At 46.9% G+C, this 18,953-nt stretch overlaps 1 long non-coding RNA gene and 1 other non-coding gene across 2 annotated transcripts; both read right to left on the bottom strand.

Moving 5' to 3' along the window:
* Window positions 1–91: 91 nt before the first annotated feature.
* On the bottom strand, window positions 92–164 carry TRNAV-CAC. The gene has a single exon. It is a non-coding gene; the product is annotated as a tRNA-Val (tRNA).
* Window positions 165–2,144: 1,980 nt separating this feature from the next.
* LOC120241294 lies at window positions 2,145–15,616 on the bottom strand. The gene is made up of 5 exons (XR_005530860.1): window positions 15,565–15,616; window positions 14,518–14,667; window positions 12,900–13,007; window positions 12,022–12,132; window positions 2,145–2,301 (listed from the first exon to the last, which is right to left on the bottom strand). It is a non-coding gene; the product is annotated as an uncharacterized LOC120241294 (long non-coding RNA).
* Between the last annotated feature and the right edge of the window lie 3,337 nt (window positions 15,617–18,953).

Here is an 18,953-nt window from a genome sequence, read left to right as displayed (position 1 = left end):
GAGTCACAGGTGCAAGATCATTCCCAACCTTCCCTCTCCCCTGTCCCTTTTTTTCCTTCTGTTAGGAGAATTAACTTTTGACGAAAAGGAATGTTTCCGCCCGGCTTCGAACCGGGGACCTTTCGCGTGTGAGGCGAACGTGATAACCACTACACTACGGAAACGAGGCGGTGACAGCGTCTCCCGCTCCCGCCCCGAGAAGCTTCGGTCCCGCGCCTGCCGTTCTGCCAGCCGAGTTGGTGCGCGCGGTCCCGGGGCACCCCGACAGCGGACCCCGCGCCTCCCCCGAGGGCAGGACCCCGACGCCCCCAGCAGTCTGGCCTGGGGTACCACAGCGAAAGCGGCGTTTCCGCCTCCAGGACGAGGGGCCCCGGGGCCGACGTCGCCCCCCGCCGAGCTTCCAGCTCCCGGGATCTGCCCGAGCCGGCCGGTCAGGGGCGTCGGAGCCCTGGGCCTCCTGGGCTGCCGGCTGCTCCTCGGCGGGGACGGTCCGTGCGGTCGGCCCGTGGCCGGTGCTGGGACCCGGGGACCCGCTCTCCCGGCCCTGCCGTCGGCGCCACCCGCACCCGCCCGCGTGCGCGCTCTTCCTCAGCCGGCACTTTGACCCTGAGCTTCCCCGCGGCCTTCCCGGCAGAGGCGGGCCTTCCGATTCCTGCCGCTGTCGCTTATTCTACTCGACTCATTTAAGTCCAATATTTTAATCAAAAGCAGGTACCATAGCAGAGGTTGACATCTTAGGGCATTTGTCTGTTTGAAAATGTGAAATATCCAGCATAGACCAAACCATATTTTCTGACCTGTTAAAATAAGTTGGAAGATCAGGCCACCAGGCCGAATAGAAACCACAAGGGTTTCAGGATTTGCCTGGGGGTGGAGGACCCTGGGGGCGGCCCATGCAGTTTTCGTGATCACAGGATTTCTCTGTCATGGGTCTTAGATTCTTTTTTAGGCCGTTTTATTTCAACATTTGCCACATCCCAAACTTTTTATTTGCCTCTTTAGTTTTCCTGCTCAACAGGTCTTACAGTGTGACTTTCAGCAGAGGTAAGGATAGTTTTCAGATAAAAGTAATGTCTGAAAAGTTTTCAGGTTGGCCTCCGGACTTGCCTTTTAGAGAAAATTTGGAGGATAGGACTTTTTAGGCATCCCTGGAGGGGTAGGCAACACAGGGAAGGATAGGAAGACCTAAACCAGTTAGAGTACCATTCCAGTAGAGCTGGAGAAAAGGGCTCTCTGTTAATTTCCCCGTAGTCTAGTGGTTAGGATTTGGCGCTTTCGCTGCTGTGGTCTGGGTTCGATTCCCAGTCAGGGAATGCGTTTTAATCAGTGTACAATGCCAAGATGCAGAAGGGTCTGTCTGAAATTGGATGGTGAATGAAGAAAAGTGATGGTGCCGGGGACTCTGGTCACTTCCCAAAGGTTCAACTATAACCACCCAGCTGTTCCTACTTGTTCCCCCAAAATTTATCTTTCTCTGCACACCCTGGTTTTTCTCATATCTCCTTTTCACACTAGGGGGCAGGAGTGACTTTAGAGATCATTTCAGCAGCTTGCCAAAGCTTAGCCATACAGGGATTCAAGCCCAATTTGCCAAGCTGCCATTACTGAATGAATTAAGTTTCTGGTGATGGCTGTTACCTGGCTCAGAGTAACTCCTACAGATAGTATCCAATAAACTGGGGGCAAAATACGTTTCTAAAATATCATCAGAAGTTGCTGGGGAAACTGAACAAAAGCAGGCAGACACAAGAAAGAACTGCACACGGTGAGGTTTCCATTTTGCAAAGTGTTGGCTGAAAGCACACCTTGGTCTGCCCTATATGGGTCAGCTAAATTCCAGTACAAAGCCAAACTGCCTTACTGGGTTAAAGGAGCAGAGAACAATATTTTTTTTTTTTTTTTTTTATTTCTAGGAGAGAGAGAGAGAGTATGTGAGCAGGGGAGGGTCAGAGAGAGAGGGAGTCACAGACTGAAACAAGCTCCAGGCTCTGAGCTGGCAGTCAGCACAGAGCCCGACGCGGGGCTCGAACCCACGAACTGCGAGATCATGACCTAAGCGAAAGTCGGACGCTCAACCGACTAAGCCACCCAGGCGCCCCGCAGAGAACAATATTTGAGCAAGCATAGCACTTGAAAACCCAAGAGGTGTTGAGGAATCCCAGAATTGCAGGGTGGGGGGGGAGCCACTGAAGAGAAGTTCTACGTTGTGTGTAAAAAATTCGGCCCAAGTTTCTGGTATCACATGTGTCAGGCAGACTCCAAGTAGTTCAGCTAACCTGCGAGTGACAACGGAGATTTCACCTGTCATCCATGGCAAGGGAGAGAATTTGCAGTTTGAGATCAGCCAGGCTTGCTTTTTATAAACATTCAGTGCTTTTGTAATACATAACAATCTAGAATCTCTATGTGTACCACTCACAATATCCACAGTACCACCCCAAATACTCTAATGAATGATACTGTTATTACTCTACCCATGCTCAAGAAAAGATACTCATAGGAGATTCAAATGTTGAAAACAGGAGGCAAGAAATAGTAAGCCACAATTATAACTCTCTCAAGATTGTGATGGGAAATATAATTTAAAAAAATAAAAAGTCATGGGGCACCTGGGTGGCTCAGTGAGTTAAGCATCTGACTTCCGCTCAGGTCATGATCTCACTGTTCATGGGTTTGAGCCCCACGTCGGGCTCTGTGCTAACAGCTAGCTCAGAGCCTGGAGCCTGCTTCAGATTCTGTCTCTCTCTCTCTGACCCTCCCCTGCTCATGCTGCTTCTCTCTCTCTCTCAGAAATAAAAACATTTAAATTAATAAAAACATTTAAATAAATAAAATAAATGGTCAGAAAATACTACCAAGAAATAGAAATAGTAAATGAAGGACCAAATATAAACTTCGAAATTGGAAAGAGTTCTCAGAAAACAATCGCTGGATGGATTTAACCGCATAATGGAAATGACAAAAATTCAACGAATCCCAAGAAAGAGAAACAGATCATCCTGATGAGGTTTTGGAAGGGTGGTCGGGTTCAGAGACCACAGCCGAGAAAGAATTCTTGAAGATGTCTTTGGTGCAAAAAGGTGATTTTATTTAAGCACAGGGACAGTGCCAGAGGCCGGCTCCGGCAGGTCCAGGGGTCCCTGAAGGATGGACGGTGTCGGCGAGAGAGAGAGTGAGAGAGCCCTGAGATTCTTTCTGATCACCAGGCAGGCATCTCTGTCCTGTCAGTTTTGGTGTCTTTATTTAAAGGTTCAACAAAAATATGAGGTCAGAGAAAAGGAATTTTTTACAATGGGAGGCCTTTTGTGATATCAATTGCAGAATTATCCCAGTCATAGTGAATTTACAACCAAGGAAATAATAGGATGCTCTTAGTGAGAGACAGGATAGGGGCGCCTGGGTGGCTTGGTCGGTTAAGCGTCTGACTTTCGCTTAGGTCATGATCTCACGGTTCGTGGGTTCGAGCCCTGTGTCGGGCTCTGTGCTGACTGCCACCTCAGAGCCTGGAGCCTGTTTCAGAGTCTGTGTCTCCCTCTCTCTGACTCTCCCCTGCTCACGCTGTCTCTCTCTCTCTCTCTCTCCTAGAAATAAATAAAAATTAAAAAAAAAAAAGACAGGATAACATATAGGTTAAGTTGTATATAGATAAGCTAGGAGTCATTTTGTCTGGCTCTCAAGAGGATGAATGTTTTTGAACTAGTTTTGTGGAAACTACCAAGGGAACTCTATATGTATCAGTCTTTGCATCTGGGTTTATGTTTTAATTACTCTTATCTATCCTCATCCCAGCTGCCAGTGTAAGGGAGGATGTTTGTGGAATGTAGGCCTTGAGTCAGGGACTGTCATACGTCAACAGTTAGTAAGTTATGTTCTGCCCTTATCTGTACCTTAACTATAAATTAGGCTCTTCTGACATGGGACCAGGCTCAATTGTACCTCTTGTGTTCTTAACCCCCTTTATTATCTAAGTCTTGGATCTGCAAGGCCCATAGAAAGAGCCTTTTGACAATGGTCCACAGAGCTTTTATCTAAAATCTCTTTTGTAAAGGTAGGAATATGCTTTTCTTTATGAGGTATCTGTGTTCAGAATATGGGTCTGATCTGGAATATTGTGAGGCCTGGTCAATACCAGCAGGCTCATTTTCAACATGAGCCAGTAGTAGCAGAAAGAGATATCAGTTTTCGTTTCTCATGGCAGGAGCTGTGCAAACACTGCCATTTCCTCGCTGTGACTGTCATCCAGAGACGCCGGTGCGGCTCCCGGCAGGACAGGACCTGAGGGTAGAAAGAGCTGCACTGGGGTTCTAACGAGTGACTGGTTATATACTATGGGGCTCGGGGAGGTAAAGACAAAAGGGAGGCCTTTGTCCTAAGAGAGGACTCCAAAGATGCCGGGGGCATTAACATTAGGACAGTAGAGGTTTGTGGAGGAGTGTTCTACTCTGCATTTGCCTCAATGGACTGCAGGTTATAAAGAAACTTAGTTTTACCTGCCATTTCCGTCTTGCCTCTGTTGCCCACATCACAATGGAGGGGAGGGTGATATTAAGGGGCTCCAGGAAACTACAGGTTTCTGGAGATCTCTTGTCATTTACTAAGATATTTGTAAACTGATGGAGACGTCCATCCTGCATGACTGTGATCTCTGACAGTTGGCCTGTTTTTTTTTTTTCCTTCTTGTCCTTGGGCAGCCAGGAGTGCCTGAGGAATATCACAAGTACCCCACCTTGGTGGTGGGGGGGGGTGCTAGCTCGCTTTGGCCCTCGCATTTGCCTTATGGTCCCTCATCAATCCTACCTGAAGCACAAAGAAAAAGGATTGAAAAAACACACAGAACCTTAAGCAACCTACAGGGCATTATCAAAAATTTTAACATATTTAGAGTTCAAGAAGAGGAAAGAGAGAATAAGGCAGAAAAAAAAACTGCTAAGTATGTTGAGAAATATGTACTTTCCCACACAACACTGTTGGCTAGAGCGTACAAAAGCTTATACTGTTTCAGGAGAGGGTACGACCCGTGGACACCGGCAGCCCGGCCTCTGCGAGGGCAGATCGCACTGCCGATCACCTCCCTCCCTTCCTCGCGGATCTCCTCCAGGCACCTGTTCCAAATGCCCAGTAAGCAGTTTACACGCAAAGAGAACTGACGAGGCTCAGGGGACCAGGCCATCTCCAGGGGATGCTCAGAGGCTGGGACTGTCCTTCGCGCCCTCGGGGCCGGGCCAGAACCCGGTGGGAGTGCGCATCTCTGCACATGGCCGTGTAAGTCCGCACATGCTGCACATAGACCTGACTAGCCACCGCAGCCCGTGTTTGGTTGGCGCTGAGTTGGTGAAGCGACCCGCGGATTTCCCTCCTCTTTCTTCACCAGAGCTTCGGCACTGGCTGCCGAGCCTCTAATGCACCTACCTGTCTTTTGCAACACCCCGAAGGCTCAGGGGTAAAGAGAATTCCCTCGTGAAGGGAGGCGTTACCAAAACATGACCTTTACCGAGAATCTAGCCCAGGCCATGGTGGGGGAAAGCTCCAAGTTCCAGCCACTACATTACCAGGGCACCAGGTGCTAGTTTTCTCCAACCCTGGGATTAACTGCAGCTTGGTTAGAGCACTGAATTCAGCATCAAAAAGCTTAGACTTGCCCGCCCTTAGGGGTGCCATCCTTCTGATGTGGGATCAAGGGATGGGCTGAGAACAAAGGGCAAGCTACTCCCCGCCCCCCCCCCCCACCATGGGATGTATGTGACATTCCTCAGGCTCTGCTGGCTGCTCAAGGACAAAGGAAAGGAAAGAAAACAAATGGCCAACTGATAGAGAGTTATACAGGACTCAGGTCTCCATCAGCAAATATCTCAGTAAATTACAAGAAAAAGGCAATCTTATCAATAGCCTAATCTCTAGAAACCTATAGACTCCGTTTCCTGGAGCCCCAACATGGCCTCTCACCAGTGATGTGGGGAACAAAGGCAAGAAGGAAATGGCAGGTAAAACGAAGTTTCCTTATAACCTGCAGCCCATAGACAGACACCTGAGGCAAATGAAAACAGAGTCTAATATTTCTCCAGGAACCCCCTACCATCCTAATGTTAATGCCTTGCTGGAGGGAAAACCACCTCAGCCTGACAATAGCAAGGCCTCAGGGATCTTCAGGGTCCACTTTAGCGCATCAAAGCCCCTCTGGAGGCCTCCCTTTTGCCTTTACCTCCCCCAAGTCCACAGTATAAAATCAGCCATTCTTCATACCCCCAGTGCAGCTCTTTCTGCCCCTGGGACCTGTCCCCGGGCTTTAATAAAATCACCTTTTTCACACCAAAGACGTCTTCAAGAATTCTTGGTCATCAGCTCCAGAACACCCCCGCCTCTCCCCCATAACCCAAAACTTCATCACTTCCTTCCCAGGAAGATCCAGAAGACTGCTCCTTTCCTGCTTTCCCCCTAAACACGAGCCCTCAGGGGACCCCACTGAGCACTAAGAGAAACCAATGCCCCCCCTCCCCCGCCCACCCCCCAAGTCCACCAGGTACACAGGCCACAACGCAAATCGACCATCCCGGCCTCCCTGCTGCATCTCAGAGCTGCCCTGGAGTCCCTCCTTTTCCAGACTGCCTTGTGAAGACAGGAAGTCTCCGAGGGGAGGCGGGATGGATGGAGCCCCACTGTGAGACCCTCACAGTCCCCAACATCCCCCAAAGGACTCCCAGCGACAGAGGCGATCACTTTCAAGGAAGGCTCGCTTCCCTAACCTGGACTCCGGGTCCCCCCCCTACAGCCTGCCGCCCCTGCTGCTCCCCTGCCTCAGTTGACGCCAAAGGACATCCTCCCACATGCCCAGAGCAAACCCTCAGAGGTCTCTCTGACACCAGTTTTCCTCCGACTCCATGTCCATTCCGCCGGTAGTTAGTGTTGTCTAGCAGAGAAAGTGGAGACACTGATCTACACCAGGGGCTCTCAACATGGCACCACTGACCCTGCTACGGCCATTCTCTGCTGCGGAGGGAGTTCCCATGCACTAAATGCCATTAGGAGCCAAACACACACATCCTCAAGTCGTGATAATCCACAGTTTCCAGACATTGCCTTGTCCCCGGGGTAAGGGGTGGTGGTGAGCAAGATGGCCCTCGATTAAGAACCACTGATAAGCTCCTGCCCCGTTGTCTGAATTTGGGCTAATGACCCTCTTCATAAATGCGAGAAACCGATTCAACTCTCGGCCCTTAGCCCATTCAGAGATTAAGATTCGAGACTTTAGTCTCAGCATCCTCGGGTTGGGCTACCGTTGCTCCTTTGCTTTGCTTTTATCCTAAAATCAGCCTCATTTAAGCCTGTCCGGGAAGGCCAGGCCAGCAGTCGACTTGGCAAGGTTCTTCGTGACCTTTTGGGACCTACACTTCTTTCAGGTTAGCCTGCAGAGAAGATGTATAGTACTTTCTTCTTTACAGGAAACCCAAGGAGCAAGTGGACGGTGCCTTCAGGGCAAGCTGGCGAACTGTAGTCTCTGCAGCTTGCGGGCTCTCCATGTTCTTCCCGTCCCACAGGCAGGGAGTTATGTCATGGGTCACTTCTGGTCATTAAAAAACAACCAATTTGGGAGACACACGTAGGAGAAGCCAGCTGCCTACCTCAGACATGTCCACAAGGGACCCCAAAAGAGTCCTGACCAGGAAGAAAGGCAGCCATTCATTCCCTCCTGTTAGGTGGGTGCGAGAGAGATCAAAGACAGGGGAAGAAAGCCTAGGAGATTTCAGGACCTAAGTTACCATGAGTCAACCTCATCTGGATCTTTGTCTTCCCAGGGCTGGCGAGAGTGAGTTGAGTCTCCTTGCCAAAGTAAAGGAAACAGACAGACAGACAACCTTGGCCAGGCTACCAGTGAGTAGGCAGTCCCCAATCTTGCCTTAAACTTCCTTAGCCAGAATTTCTATGGATTCCAAGGGTGCAACTGAATACTCTTATTTTTCATTTGCCTTTATTTAAAGAAGAAAGGAGGCACCTGGCTGGCTCAGTTGGAGAGCACATGATTCTTGATCTCCAGGTCATGAGTTCAAGCCCCACACATTGACTGCAGCAATTACTTAAACTTTGGAAGGGAGGAAGGGAGGGGGGAAGGAAGGAACGATCAGGTGTGAAGAAAGTGGGAAAACTGCTACATTAGGGAAAGTTACCATGCTTGAGACCCTCACAACCCCTCTCCTTAATTTTAATTGCACTTTCCCAGGTAGATCCTCAGGATGGGCCCATTTTACTCTCATAATAGTGAACAGTGAATATTTGAGGTATAACAGTCATTTTTTAAAAAATATACATTCCAGGGGCACCTCAATAGCTCAGTCAGTAAAGCATGGCACTCTCGATCTCAAGGTCATGAATTTCAAGCCTCACACTGGGTGTATAACTTACTTAAAACATAATAAAATAAAAATATACATTCCCAAAAAACCATATAACACACTAAGCTCAACTGTATCACATTTACAAAGATGGAAAAGAAGAATTATAGATTAGCAAATGAACATGTCATAAAAGGAACTTCACATATCCGTTGTTTCCACTAAGTTTCTTTTTCCCTAGATCTTTTTTTTTTTCTTTTTCTTAGATCTCTTTTTCCTAAATCTCATCTGGTCTCTTCCCTTTCTCAAAATCTGACATTCACTGCCAAATCCTAATGTTAGCATTTTGGTTCCAGACTATTCTTTCCACTCAGCATCTTTGCCTCATCTTCTTTCATATGCAGAAAAGAGCCAAGACTTTCTTAATCATCAGATCTCACACTCAGGTTAGCAAATTAGAGACCCTCCATAGGGCCCTATGTTCCTAGAAAGAAAAATCACAAATAACACAGTAAATTACTTTATTTCACAGTAAACAGTTCCTAAAATCAAAGACCAGAAAAGTGATCTAATTTTTTGTTGTTGTTGTTGTTCAGGAAAAGTCCAGACTCTGCTGAGCATTGTAGACACCTAGCCTCTTCTCAGACTGCAGACAATGGGAGATTTATTCTTCCCAGAAGGTATGATAGAGTCCTTTTTTGTTGTTGTTTTTTTAATCTTTGAGAGAGAGAGAGAGAGAGAGTGTGTGTGTGTGTGTGTGAGAGAGAGAGAGAGAGAGAGTGTGTGTGTGTGTGTGTGAGAGAGAGAGAGAGAGCGCATGGAAGGGGCAGAGAGAGAGGGAGACACAGAATCCAACGCAGGCTCCAGGCTTAGAGCTGTCAGCACAGAGCCGGTGTGGGGCTCGAACTCACGAACTGTGAGATCATGACCTAAGCCAAAAGTCGGCTGCTTAACAGGCTGAGCCACCCAGGTCCCCCTCACATGAAACTAATCAGAATCTCTGGCTATGGTAGCTGGGCATTTGTGTTAGGTAAAACCCTTACCAGGTTCTTATAATGACAACAGGATTTAAAGCTACTTAGGAGACCTGCCCTATTTCCCATGGCTCTCTTTGTTTCTCTCCAGCTGTCCCACCATGACTTCTGTCGCATTGGACCTAAAATTTTTAACCTTCCTTTTTAGGGTCTCGGGTGAATCTCTTTCTCAATTGGATTTCCCAGGGGAAAGTCTCCTTCTGTTGTCTACCTGGGTCTTTACAAACCTGGCCTCTGCATTCCCTTTTCCCAAAGGCCCCCTCATGCCAGGTAGCCAGGCTTTCCCATGCCTGGACCTGTCAATCATGGGGAAGTGATTTACTGGTAGGGTCACTGGCTGCTGTGGGATTGGCATGAACTCCTCTGTCCTTCCAGCTCTGAGCCACCAGCCAAGTGGTTCCAGTAACCTAGTGGACAGCCCTATTCAAGAAGAGTGCCAGAGTCTAGTTCCGGCCAGGTCCAGGGATCCCTTAAGAGAGCCACAAGAATCTTTCTGGTCACCAGGCAGGCATCTCTGCCCTGTCAGTTTTGGTGTCTTTATTTATAGGTCAAACATTAACATGGCATCAGAAAGTGGAGTTTTTACAATGGTTAGTTCTCTTTGATAAGATGTTTTGGAAAATGTACAGAAACAGGTTTTACAGAAGTATTCTTGCAGAACTGCTCCAATTATAGTGAGGTTGAGTAACTAAGAAAATAACAGAGTGTTCTTAGTGAAAAACAGGATAACATACACATTTTAATTAACGCTAAGATTAGGTCATAGGTTAAGCTGTAGATACTTTTATCCATCCTCATCACAGCTGCCAGGGTAAGGGAAGGTGTTTGTGGAATGTAGGCCTTAGGGAAGGGGCTGCTATACACCATCAGTTAGCAAAGGTGTATGTATTTATTTATCTTCTGCCCTTATCTGTTCCTTCTCTCTAAGTTAGGCTCTTTGTCTCCGGGCAAGACTTGATTGTCCAGTTATATTCTTTATGGCACTGGAGAGCCAACCGTACCTTTAAAGAGGTTAGCTCATTTCCAATACATAGAATAGCATCTTCGAGTGCATTTACCTTTGTGTCTATAGTTTTTTGTCTACGATTTCTTGAATAGCTAGGGCATGAGAGACATTTTTGGTTAGCTGATTTACAAGTTGAGCTGTATGAACCTCTTGGACTAACACAACGGTAGAAACAGAATTGTACACATAAAGGTCAATCTTTTTTTTTTTTTTAATTTTTTTTAAATGTTTTTTATTTATTTCTAGGAGAGAGAGAGAGAGACAGCGTGAGCAGGGGAAGGTCAGAGAGAGAGGGAGTCACAGACTCTGAAACAGGCTCCAGGCTCTGAGCCGGCAGTCAGCACAGAGCCCGACGCGGGGCTCGAACCCACGAACCGCGAGATCATGACCTAAGCGAAAGTCGGACGCCTAACCGACTAAGCCACCCAGGCGCCCCTAAAGGTCAATCTTTTATGAGTAAGGGTCATTAGCCTGTTCATAGCTCAAGGGAAAGTATGGAGGGAAACAGGACCTGCTGGAGACATGATGTCTGTTCCCATAATCACAAAAGAAGAAGTTCCCACAATAAGTTCCTTCACAAGGTGCAATCATCATACCAGTGGGGGAATAAGGGGACAGGTCACTCCCAATACTGATCAACAAGGTACCCTGGGGGTCGGTGCTCAAGCAGAGATAACTGAGTGGGGGGTGGATATCGGTCATCATCTGACTGGCAAGAGACCATGCAAACTTGCTTTAACCTCACCAGGAGATTTCTCGACTGGTGGGCTCAGAATGGCTCCCAACAGGAGTCCTTAAGAAAAAACAGCAGAGACATGAAAAGGTAGAAGGAATCTCAGGTGACCTTAACTGCCCCTGAAGAGATGAGGCAGGGACATCTACTGAGGCAGGCATTGCACACAGCAAAACTCAGCAAATACTGAGTCTGGTGTATAGGGGACAGGCTGAAGGCTTTTTGCAGGTCTGTACGTATTTTTGCCAATCTGAAGGCCATTTGGTTTGGTTTTGCTTTTCTCTTTAATGATAAGAGTTAGGAACCATAAGGTGACTGGAGTATTATAGTTTGAGTGCAACAGTTTGTATTTTGTATCAATATTTCACTTATACAAATACAAGTTTGTCTTTTATTACCAATATAAGCTATATGTATTTCAATTTTTTAGTACTTCATTTTCATCAGTTTGGAAATTGGGGTTTTGCTCTTTAGGCTAATGGCACTTTCTGGTCCTCATACTTCCTCAAAGACTACTGACCTAGAATCTAAATTCCGTTTGCCTGTTCTTTCAGCATTCTGAGACACAGTTTATCTAACTTTGGCAAATTTTACTCAGTTAAAATAAGTGTTCTCTTATGTCCTCTCACCTCAGAGGACTGTTCTTTTCTTCCCAGGCTTGCTTTAGTGAGTGTGGTTTGTACCTGAAAGGTGAATTTCCCAGAGCTACTAACTCCTGGAGCCTCGAGTCCAGGGACCAGTAGAGGGAGCACCTAGGAGGCAGTCCTCACTACATTGAGAAAAACTATGAGAATTCGGAGTCAAGAGGCTTGGGGTAGCTGTGGCCTTACCCACCCCCCTGCCCCATCTTCTGTTACTATAGCTGGGTATGGCAAGAGAAAAGAAAGCTCTGAGAGTGACATCTTGTGGGTTTTGACCACTTACCTCTGGAAATACGATTCAAGTGAACTCAGACTTTCTTCCCTGAGCTCTCTGTTTTCATTGTACAGCAGGCAACCGAGTCTAAGATCTGCCTGCAGAAGGTAGAAGTGTACCCTAGTGCAGGAAATAAATAAGAGTTCAGGCGAGTTACACACATTTGCTTGAGATAATGCTTCTGCAATTCCTTTTCCCCTTCCATCTAAGCCCAGGAGAAAACCCTGGGGACTCAAAGGTTTTGGGTGCCAAAGCTTCATTTTCACAAGGCCCTTACCAAATGCCAGCTCATTCATTTGTATTATCAAACCCAATGGCTGAAATTATGAAGGAGACTTTTCTCATTAAATAGTGCCCTTTTGGTGTGCAAAGAGGTCCAGTCACTGTTCTGGCTCAGCCCAAGACGGGGGAGTGATGGCCTCTGTGTGAGTACAGTGTAAAACGTAGATGCGTGGAGACGAACCACCTTGAGGAGGATGAAGAGTAACCAAGACACCAGGGAGGGGGACAAGGATGGCAGCAGCAGAGAGCCTCACTCCGCCGAATGGGGTGCTCAGCAACCTGGGTTCTACTGAGTGACCACCACACAAGAAGAGAGGAACAGCAGGAAGTATATGGTCTGGGAGTCACAAGGAGGGTTCTGGAGGTCAGATAACTCTAAGATGGAGGGACAGCTCAGCCTTGGGGCAAATCTCTATGTGAGCCTACGGACTCATCTAAAAAGTAGGAATATTAATACCTGCCCTATTCTCCCTAGTTGGGCCATTTGTAAGAAGAAGTGAAGTAAACTATGTCAAGTCCTTGAAATCTGTGAAGGCCTGGAGCACCCTACAAGTCCTCAGAAAGAGACATATTGCCAGAGGCAGATGGACTTGGGCCTCCCCTACCGTCTCCTTGGTCAGCAATGCTGAGATGATGTTCCAGCTTTTCTTGAAGACAGGCATTGAGGAAAAGAACTTCGCTCAGGTGCCAGTGCAGGATCTGGACCTCATCTTCTGCAGCCATTCCACCAGGACAGGGAATGAGGCAGAAAATGGAGAATCTGTATCACTAACGGGGTGGCCAAGGGCCTCTCAGCAAGATCCCCGCCTTGCCCCATTCTCCTGCCAACTTCCTCTTTCATCAGGAAATACCTGGGAACCTCCCGTAGGAGCCTGTAGGCCTTCAAGCAAAGCACGACACAGTGCTAAGCAAACTCCATGGGGCCGCCTCCCACGCAAGGATACAGGAAGTATAAAGGAGGTGGTCATAAGATGGTAAAATATTCAATCAGCCTGCTGAGTAGGGCTCATTTCTGGGGTAAGGTGTGGCCGCCTCGAATGTAGGACTTTCGGGTACTAGGGAATGTCCCTCCCACATGATTTGTGTCTGAACATCGCCTAATAGATGACAAAGACATCTCCAAGTGAAATGCGAATGAGGAAGTCTTTGTGAGGGGACTACCTGAGTACAAAAAGGCACCCACCACTGGCAAAAAGCTAAAGCCTGATATGGCTTCTATTGCTATTAAAAAACTCAGTTAACAGTGAGTGAATTAATACAGTCTCTTCCTATAAGAAGACATGAGACATATGGTTCTCTAACAAGCCAAACTTTTATCCCTAAAGGAAAGTCAAATAGTCAAAAAAGGGAAAGGAAATGAAGGTTGAGGCTTCAATCTACACACATACCAATGAGGCTGCCACCCCGAGGTGCTCTTGCGCACCTGGGGGAGCTACACGGGCTACCTTGGGTCTTTGGAAAGGGGCATGCCGGGGGCATGGCTGTCAGACTCAGCCTTTTCTCTGGTAGGTAGGCTGGTTGCTGGCTTAGATTAGATGACAGCACAGAGACTAAACTCACAGGCGTTATTTAAAAATGGTGCAACACGTAGGGTGGGAACCCTCGTCACTCAGCCAAGGGCTGCCATGAGCTGAGCCTCGTCTTTGGGGAAACTACCTGATGTTCTGGAACTAAGGGGGAACCTTCTGAAGAAGCAAGCCACCTGAGGGGCGCTGGGGAGGGGAGTCATGATAACTGCACCTCCAAAACCATGGGCAGCACTGCCAGTATTTCTCGGACAGCTAGAAAAGCTTGAGGAACACTGTTCGGGAACTGTAATCAGCAAGAACATTCCCGAAAGCTAAGATGCTTTGTCTAGCGGAGGTCTGTCAGATTCCGCACACGTGCTGAAGTGGCGGCAGAGTCGGCCATGATCCCATCATTCTCCAAGCTGGCTTGGCTCAATTCCGGCAGCTGGCAGATGCCAGCAGGGGCCAGAAGGACTGAGGTGAGGCATGGACCAGGCACAAGGCAACAAATTACCTGACCTACCAGGGACCTGTACTTGAAAGTTGGTCTGAGAGCTGTGTCCAGCCTAATCACTTTTTCAAGGTTAATCTTCAGTGACTGCCTACAGAGATTACCTCACTCAGCCTAGACAGAGGCAGGAAGCACGCAGAAACTACTGGAGCTTTATTCTCCCATCTTCTGCTGTTTTATTCTCTTTATACTGGGAGTACTCACATGGGACTGCCACAGCAGGGCTGGCTTCCTGCACGTACAGCAGGAAGGCACTGGTGCTGGGAAACTGCTGGGAATCATGGCCAATACCGTTCACCTAGGGAGTCTCCCAGGGCTTCATCCTCTGCTTTCTTCTGGCACCCCCTGCTGGGCCTAGGGAGCATGGCAGGGGGGGTAAAACCGGAGATTAAATGAACGCAACCTAGAACCACAGCTTCGTAGCTGGTCCTCTCTGAAGCTCCTGGAAGCGACACCAGAAAGCAAAGAGGCCATCTGGATGAGAGAGAAAGCATAACGATCCACTTCTGACTGGGGCGCATGAGGGCTAGAGTTGGGGTAGAAGGGAGTTGCAGGTGCTCAGTGTACTGACCTGCGGATGAGGAAGTAGACTCAACTATTCTAAAAAGCATTTATGACACACAGAGACCTAGAATACTGGTTTTAAAATGCTGCAGACATATTTTGTTTACTATTGTATGAAGTCGTCCCCTGAATACTGTCTCCTGAGATAATGTCTCACTTTGATTTTTTTTTCTTTTTTTACCATACAGGTTTTTAGAACACAGACACCAGGGCTCTCTGGCTGGTTTACCTGTATGTCAGAGTAACTTTAGCTAAAAAAATCTGATGAATTACTAGGAAACGGTAACCAATACACAAACTTCACTGTGAACAGACAATACTGTTTAAAAGAACACATCACTGGGGCACCTGAGTGGCTCAGTCGGGCAAGCGTCTAACTTCAGCTCAGGTCATGATCTCATGGTCTTGAGCCCAAGGGCCTCCTTCGGATTCTGTGTCTCCCTCTCTCTCTGCCCCCTTCCCAGCTTGCGATCTCTGTCTCTCTTTCTCTCTCAAATATAAACATTAAAAATAAGTAAAAATAAATAAAAGGACACTTCATTGTATGATGAACAAATGAAATCGGTACACTCAGCAGTTTCTGGAATTTTCTCCCCAAATCTGGGACTTCGGCCTCTTGGTTGCTTGCTTCTGGAATCTTCCCTAGACTTCACTATTCCATTACCAGCCCTTTCATCATTCAGTTACCTGGGTGCCAGTGGCTCCTGTCCATCCTCATCCTTCTTATTGTTGTGATTCTCTGAGAACCAAAAACAGAAACAGCTAGTCAGAAAATGAGCAGATTCCGTTTCACACGTTACAGATGTGAGGGCCTGTATGATCAGAGACGGAACACTACGCGCTTGCTCAGAACGCGCCGGGAGAGGCGGCTTGGGCCGCGTCTTCAGAGAAGCAGCCTGGCAGGCTCTCCCGAGCAAACCAGTGTGCTCCTGGGGTGGCCAGTCATCACCAGGACATTTGCTCCCAAGTCACAGCAAAAAGTTTAAGATGCCTTTTGTTCACCAGTACATAGAACACTTGCTCAGCTGCCTTCCGGGCTTCTCCAGGTGTAACCTTCAGTTTTGGCCCATCGCTGGTGGCTAGACCACGGTCGTGTGTCCTGTGAGGTTGTCATAAGGAAGCTACTGCAGTCTCTGAGGAAACAAACTTGAGGAGAAACCACCTAACCCTTCCAACTGAATGGCTGGACAAAGGCACCTTGCACGGAAGCCGGTGCAGAGCATGAAGGGAAACTTCTCTCCTTCTTTTTCTTTTCTTTCCTGACCCTGTTTAGAGAGCAGCCCAGTTGCAGAACAGTACTGCCACTGCCTAAACCTTATACCACAAAAGAGAATCTAGCTTTCTGATTAAAAAAAAAAAAACAGGAAAAAGGGATCTCTTGCCTGAAAAGTGTGAAGAATACCCTCCTTTGATTTTCTCTCTCTCAATTTTCTTGCCTCCTTGCTCTTTAAGTATCCCCTGTCATTCAGAACTGCAACACAGTGCAAGGGATGGGGGGGGCGGCGCGGGGGGCTCAGTCAGTTACGTGTCTTGACTCTTGACTTTGGCTCAGGGCATGATCTCATGGTTTGTGGTTTCAAGCCCCTCCTCCCACCCCCCAGGGTCAGGTTCCATGCTTGTGATTCTCTCTCTCACTCTCTCTGCCCCTCACAGGCTCAAGCACACTCTCTCCCAGAATAAATAAACTTAAGAAAAAAAAAAAAGATCTGCAACACAGTGTGAGAAGGGAAATCTCTGGGAGAACTCACTCTTTCTGAACAGAGGAACTGGGAAAAGGGACCCTGGGAAACTGGAAAGAATAGAAGAAATACCAAAGAGAAGAGAGTCTGGAAAGCTGTCTATGAGTGACAAAAGTCTCAGGGCTTGTCCCCAAACTGAATATGTGTGGAATAGACCCGAGGGATCATGGCAAAGTATTAGAGAGCTGAATTACCACGTAAACCAGCAATAGTCCAGACTAAACCCGAGGAATGTATTTGCTAGACTGACCGAGACAGCATCTCAGAGGCACCGAACACCCACCTGACAGTGGCTCCCACCTGAAGAAGGGGAGACAGACTCTGGAGTCTGAACCGAAGGGGGTTGGTTGTGGGAAAGTTACACCTGCTCCCCAATATTAACTTTTGATATTTTCAGGTTGTTCCTGTGCTTTCTGTCTTTTTAGCAATTTCAGTAAGTGTGTGTTGGGGGGAGTATAGCATTGTGGCTTTAAAAAATTTTTTTAATAAAATAATAATTTCCAGAGGATTTTAACAAGACCCAGGGTCTTACAATATTCAAAACATCCAGAGCACACTATAAAAGTACTCAACATAATAAAAACATAATCATTTCACTAAATAAATAAAAAGCATGTGACAGGATTAAACATCTATTCAGAAAATAAGGAATAAGAAATGAACTCCCTCAAATCAGTTGGAAACATTTCTTGGTTGCACCATGTCTACTCATGTTTGCATTAGGAGACATAATTGTTTTCCCTGTTGTCAGCAGTTACCATCATAAAATAAAAAACGAAAGATTTGTTTGTTTATGCAAATATGAATAAATAGAAGAAAAAACCAGAAAGGGAACTTCCTCTGCCTAAGGCATGATGATCATTAATTAGAAAACTCAATATTAAGAATGTCAATTTTCCTCAAAGTTTTCATAGATTGAAAACAGTGTCATTTTTGTTGTTGTTGTTGTTTACGGATAATGGCAAGCGGATTGTAAAATTTATACAGAAAGGCAAAGGACCTTATTTTTAGGTAAAGAGTTCTTAGCTACAACTACGAAAGCATGATCCATAAGTTGTACTTCATAAAATTAAGAAATTCTGCTCTCCAAAAGACACTGTGAGGAAAGTGAAAAGATAAGCCACAAACCAGGAGAAAATACTTGCAAGTTAAATATCTCATAAAGTACTTGTATCCAGAAATGTAAAGAACCTTCAAGACTTGATAATAAGAAAACAAACCCATTTTAAAATGACAAAATACGAACACTCGCTTCACCAAAGATACAAGAAGAGCCAATAGGCATGTGAAAAGATCCTGCAACAAATTAGTCATCAGGGAAATGCAAATTAAAACCACAATGCTGTATCTCCCACACACACTTATTAAAACTCCTAAAAAGACAAAAAGCACAAGAGCAACAGCCCGCAAATACCAAAAGTTAATATTGGGGAGCGGGTGTAATATTGGGGAGCAGGTGTAACTTTCCCACATTGCCAGTGGGACCTGAAATACTATGGTCACACTGGAAAGCAGTGCGGAGCAGTCAGTTCCTTCTGGGTTAAGTGTATACTTATCCCGTGACCCAGCAACCCCACTCTCAGATAGTTACCCAGGTAAAGTGAAGCGAGAACATACTTTCCGGGGCCCTGGGGGGCTCAGTAGATTAAGGGTCTGACTCCTGATTTCTGCTCAGGTCATGATCTCACAGTTCATGGAATCGAGCTCCGAGTGAGGCTCCACATTCAGTGCTTGGGATTTTCTTTCTCTCCTGCCACCTGCCTCCTGTCCCTCTCCCCTACTCATTCTCTCTCTCAAAATAAACAAACATTTAAAAAACCACACATATTTTCCACACGAAAACCTGCATGTGAATCTTTATAGCTATTATTCGTCATAGCCCCAAACTGGAAATAATCCAAATGTTCTTCAAGGAGTGAACGGATAACAGAAATGGTGCGTCCGTATAACGGAACAGGACTCCGTAGTGTAAAAGGAAACTAACTACTCATACGTTCTGGAGACGGAAAATCTGTGGGGACAGCAGACAGATTCAGCCGTTGCCAGTAACGGGTTGGGCACGATGGTTGACTACACAGAGGCACAAAGGCCCTTTCAGTGGTGGCAGAACTGCTCTATGTCTTGATTGCGGCGGTGCTTACACCACTGTATGCATTTCTCAAAGCTCACAGAACTGATACTACCGTGGGCCACTTCAGTGTAAATCAATTATCCTTAAAAGAAAAAAATGTCTGTGGGGGGCTCACCTTGGGCCCCTAGGTATTTCTACCTGACAGCATCACTATCAATAGGCTGAGAAGGGCACAAAACAGCAGGACAATGTCACTCTAAGAGCCA

The sequence above is a fragment of the Hyaena hyaena genome, unplaced genomic scaffold, assembly GCF_003009895.1.
Source record: "Hyaena hyaena isolate Hyena2069 unplaced genomic scaffold, ASM300989v1 scaffold_284, whole genome shotgun sequence".
Classification (NCBI taxonomy): Eukaryota; Metazoa; Chordata; class Mammalia; order Carnivora; family Hyaenidae; genus Hyaena; species Hyaena hyaena.
The sequence above is the reverse complement of the archived record's forward strand: the minus strand, read 5'-3'. Positions and strand labels throughout refer to the sequence as shown.